This window comes from Oratosquilla oratoria, chromosome 14 (genome assembly GCF_046742065.1).
Source record: "Oratosquilla oratoria isolate Oo_2021 chromosome 14, ASM4674206v1, whole genome shotgun sequence".
Classification (NCBI taxonomy): Eukaryota; Metazoa; Arthropoda; class Malacostraca; order Stomatopoda; family Squillidae; genus Oratosquilla; species Oratosquilla oratoria.
The window spans coordinates 18,107,152-18,112,151 of record NC_134790.1 but is presented as its reverse complement, the minus strand read 5'-3'; the positions used below and the strand labels follow the sequence as shown (position 1 = coordinate 18,112,151).

The 5,000-nt window shown below is 46.9% G+C and overlaps 1 protein-coding gene across 7 annotated transcripts in view; it reads right to left on the bottom strand.

Annotated features, from left to right (window-relative positions):
• The window catches only part of LOC143032754 (uncharacterized), a 285,645-nt gene that overhangs the window by 94,469 nt on the left and 186,176 nt on the right, over nt 1–5,000 (bottom strand). The window lies entirely within an intron of this gene.

Below are 5,000 nucleotides of genomic sequence, written 5' to 3'. Positions count from 1 at the left end.
CGAAGGCTTAATCATGAGTCTTTAACCTTTACAATGTTCTGTTACAAAAAAAAAGTGAGAAAAAGGTCAAGAAAGTGTAACTACTGGCAAAGGTCAACGCCGTCGTTGTTCTTGTCGCCGTTTGATTCCGTCAAAGACCGACAAAGGTCGCGGTACCGCGGTACCAATTCCTCTCTGACCTTTTTTTTTTCTGGTTAGTTTTTTTTTTCTTTTTTTTTTCGTGTCTACTTCCTGCATCCCATCTTCTGCGTTCCGTAGGAATTCTATTCTTACTATTTCCTCTCTATTTTGTAATAGTTACTGTTGGTGGTTGTCCTCCTCCTCCTCCTCCTCCTCCTCCTCCTCCTCCTCTCCAACGTCCACTATCCCCTCCTCTATCAAATGTCCACTCAAAAAACAAAATAAACAAAATAAAATAAAATAGAATAGAATAGATAAATAAAACATTACTTACATCTACGACTACTACCTCTCTGTTGTTACCTTTCCGATATTTCTCTTTTACCACTCATGTAATTTTCTTTTTTCTAAGTTGGAATTAATTTTCGTTTATTGATAAGTCCCGCTCTGCAGGACTCTGTGGCATATATATATATATATATATATATATATATATATATATATATATATATATATATATATATATATATATCGCTACTCTTGTTTCGTACAAATTTCTAATGAACCGAAAGATACTTTTTTCTTATATTTTGTCTGGCGCCCGCCAATTTGATTAAAGCTCAGGTCACACAGCACGTAACACAGTAAACAAACAATTTGTTTGTGTTTCGTGATGAATGACAGAAATCGTGACTGAAAGGTTATGGCCATAGTTGACCTACTCTTGCCAATGACCTAGAAAACGTATACAACATAGAAAGTCTTTTTTTTTTTCAAAATCACGTTCCCCTCCCAGGTATTCGTCTAAAGGGGAAATTTTCCTCAGACATTTTACCTCCAACTTCCATTTGAATAACTAGAACAGGATTTCCCTTACAGATTTCTAGACTTCTCTAAGAACATTTAAACAGTGTGTCTAAAATACCTTAGTTCATCGTTCAGCTTTGCTCTATATGACGGAAAGATAATTTGATGTTTGGAGATTTGAAAATTCAAATATTGTAACCGAAGTCGTTTTGACTCAAACGAACTCTCAACTGTCGGCGATGGCGAAGCCCGTGTTTGCCCAGTGTGATACCTCCTTTAACCGTCAATGTAACGGTTATCGCCAGCTTCCCTAACGGTCACCCGCGCTTCCTTCCGTTGTGGTCGGGCTGATTAGCTGCAGTGTAAAACTAACCGCAGCTTACCCCCGCTCTTACCCTCGTTACACACGTATCGACTTTTCGCCGTGCACCGTCCGCGACACGACGTCGTGCACTCAAATAACCATGAATGTCTATGGACGCTTTCACACGTCATGGCCACGATCACGTATGAAAGTGTCCATAGACATCTATGGTTTGAGCCCGACGTCGTGTCGTGGACGGCGTACGGCGAAAACTCGATACGTGTGAAAAGAGTTTTGTAAGACCTCTCGATCTTCCTCAGTATCTAAGGCTTCTGGCGACAGAGAATAAATGCAAGACTCGAGCTATGCGCTGAGAGTCATTATGTGTATATTATATATATATATATATATATATATATATATATATATATATATATATATATATATTATATATATATATATATATATATATATATATACGTACAGTTTTACTTGTTCACTATTTGGGTTTTTCATTTTGCTGAATAAAATCGCTTGGCGATAGGGTCCGGACAAGGAACGTCTCTCCTCATCGTCTCAATGTCGCTCGTTCGGCTTCGATCTTGCTTCGTAAGTATCAAAAAGAAAATGGATTCCCAAAGGGTGTGTGAGGGGGACAAAGATGCTTCTAGCAGAAATGCCACTATCATCTATATCACTAGCGTCATCATCACCATCACTATCATCATCACCATCACTTTCATCATCACCATCAGTATTATCATCACTATCCTAATCATCATCATCAGTATAATTACCATCATCGTCGTCACCATCATCTTCGTCACCATCATCGTCATAATCACCATCGTCATCACCATCACCATCGTCATCACAATCATCATCACAATCACCATCATCACCACTACGAAGTACCTCTCTTGCATGTTTGGCCACACATCCTAATTAGCGGGAAATCAGGCGTGACGATGTGAAAACAAGAGGTTACTGGGATGGAGTGTGTGTAATGGGGAATGGGGGAGAGTGTATAATGGGGGGAATGGGGGATGAGGACAAGGTGTACAACGAGGAGGAGGAGGAGGAGGAGGAGGAGGAGGAGGAGGAGGAGGAGGAGGAGGAGGAGGAGGAGGAAGAGGAGGAGGAGGAAAAAAGTGGTCCAACGCCGTCGAAGCATTCAAGTTCGAACTACGTCGAGTTCTGCTTAAGGACGTCGTCATGTGCCCTTGACTCTCCTCTTCCTCTCCCTCACCCTCTCCCTCACCCTCTCCCTCTCCCTCTTCCTCCTCCTCTTCCTCTCTGTCTTCCTCCACTCTGTCTTCTTCCTCTCCCTCTTCCTCCTCCTCTCCCTCTCCTCTCCCTATTCCTCTCCTCTCCCTCTTCCTCTCATATCACTCTTCCTCTTCTCCCTCTTCCTCTCGTCTCCCTCTTCCTCTCCTCTCCCTCTTCTCTCCCTCTTCGTCTCTTCTCTCCCTCTTCCTCTCATCTCTCACTTCCTCTCATCTCCCTCTTATTCTTCTTCATCTCCCTCTTCCTCTTCTTCTTCATCTCCCTCTTCCTCTCCTTTCCTCTCCTCTCCCTCCTCCTCTCCCTCTTATACTTCTTCATCTCCCTCTTCCTGTCCATCTTCCTCTTCCTGTCCATCTTCCTCTTCCTGTCCATCTTTCTCTTCCTCCCCCTCTTCCTCTTCCTCCCCCTCTTCCTCTTCCTCCCCCTCTTCCCCTTCCTCTCCCTCTTCCTCTCCCTCTTCCTCTTCCTCTTCTTCCTCTTCCTCCTTTTCTTCTTTTCTCTCCTCCTCCTCCTCCTCCTTTTCTATCCGTCCTCACCGCAACTGTTGTCTTTGTTTTGATCATCGTTGTCTTCTTTCAGTTTCTCAGTCTTTTCTTCACCATCCTCATCCTCCTCCTCCTCCTCCTCCTCCTCCTCCTCCTCCTCCTCCTCCTCCTCCTCCTCCTCCTCCTCCTCCTCCTCCTCCCCCTCCTCCTATTCCTCCTCCCCACCCTTCTTGTTCTCTTCCTCCCCTTCCCTCCCTCTCCTCCTCCGCTTCCAACTTCCCGTGACACATCGCACCCTCTAACCTCTCCTCTTCGTCCACGCAGAGGTGGAGTTGGAGGTGGAGTTGGAGGTGGAAGAGAAGTTGGTGGTAGAGGTAGAGGAGGTGGAGGAGGTATAGAGACAGAAGTGGAGGGAGAAGCAAAAGTGGAGGGAGAAGCAAAAGTGGAGGGAGAAGCAAAAGTGGAGGGAGAAGCAAAAGTGGAGGGAGAAGCAAAAGTGGAGGTGGAGAAGCAAAAGTGGAGGTGGAGGTGGAGATGGAGATGGAGGTGGAGATGGAGATGGAGACAGAAACAAAGGTGGAGGCGTAGGTGGAAGCAGAAAAGGAGGTGGAGGCGTCTTAGGGACGATGGGAAAATGAGAGGCGAAGAAAATTTATAGAACCTCATTCTCTGATAATTCATACATACATACATATACCAAGGCTTTTTCCCCCTTACAAGGGAGGTAGCCAAAAAGGACAAGGCATAAAATCATTCCCACCCATTCCATCCCCGAAAACACTCCACACCCCTCCACCCTCCCTCCCATCTTAGCACCTCCTAGATGGCGGGTCATCCCTGCACCCTGTCCACTGCCCTGGGTCAGAAGCAGTGTCGCAGGACACAGCAAGGCCGCTTCATTAAATCGGCGACCCCCCCTCTCCGTCCCCCCATATAAAGGAGAGGACGGGGAGAAATTCCTTCGGGCTGCGTCAAAATTTGCTCACACACACTACCTCACCCCCCATTCGCCCGTCCATTCCACCTCATGCATCACAACATTTTCCATATACAACCATTCTCCATTCACCCCTGTCTTCTGTCCTCTCCCGTCCTTCCTCGACAGACATTCCCCTCTTCCCCAAAGCCCCCTTCACCCCATCTCATCCATCTCATCCTCATCTGATAATTCAATAACAATAAAAGATTCCCTAACATCCGTCAGGTCAGGTCAGGTCGAGTTGGGTAAGGTCAGGTTAGGCTAGGCTCCGCTAGGCTCAGGCCTAGATTGGAAGGGAAGGAAGGGAAGGAAGGGAAGGAAGGGAAGGAAGGGAAGGAAGGGAAGGAAGGGGAATGAAGGGAAGGAAGGGAAGGAAGGGGAAGGAAGGGAAGGAAGGGGAATGAAGGGAAGGAAGGGAAGGAAGGGGAGGAAGGAGAATGAAGAAAAGGAAGGAAAGAAGGGAAGGAAGGAAAAAAGAAGGAAAGGGAAGGAAGGAAAAAAGGAAGGAAAGAAGGGAAGGAAGGGAAGGAAGGAAAGAAAGGAAGAAAAGAAGTGAAGGAAGGGAAGGAAGAAGGGAAGGAAGGGAAGGAAGGAAAGGAAGGAAGGAAAGGAAGGGAAGGAAGGAAAGGAAGGAAGGAGGGAAGGGGAGAAAGGAAGGAATAGAAGGGTAGGAAGGGAAGAAAAGAAGGGAAAGAAGGAAGGGTAGGAAGGAGGGAAGGAAGGAGAAGGAAGGAAGGATGAGAAGGAAGGGAAGAAACGAGGAAAGAGGAGAAGTGCGGAAAGAGGGATGGAGGGAGGGCGGGATGGAGGGAGGGCGGAAGGGAAAGAAGTTGGGAAGGAGGTGTAAGGAGGGAGGGAAGGAGGGGGAGGGAGGGAAGTAGGGGGAGTGAGGGAAGGAGGGGGAGTGAGGGAAGGAGGGGGAGGGAGGGAAGGAGGTGGGAGGGAGGGAAGGAGGGGGAGGGAGGGAAGGAGGAAAGAATGGAGGGAGAGGAAGAAGGAAGAAGGAAGGTAAGGAAGG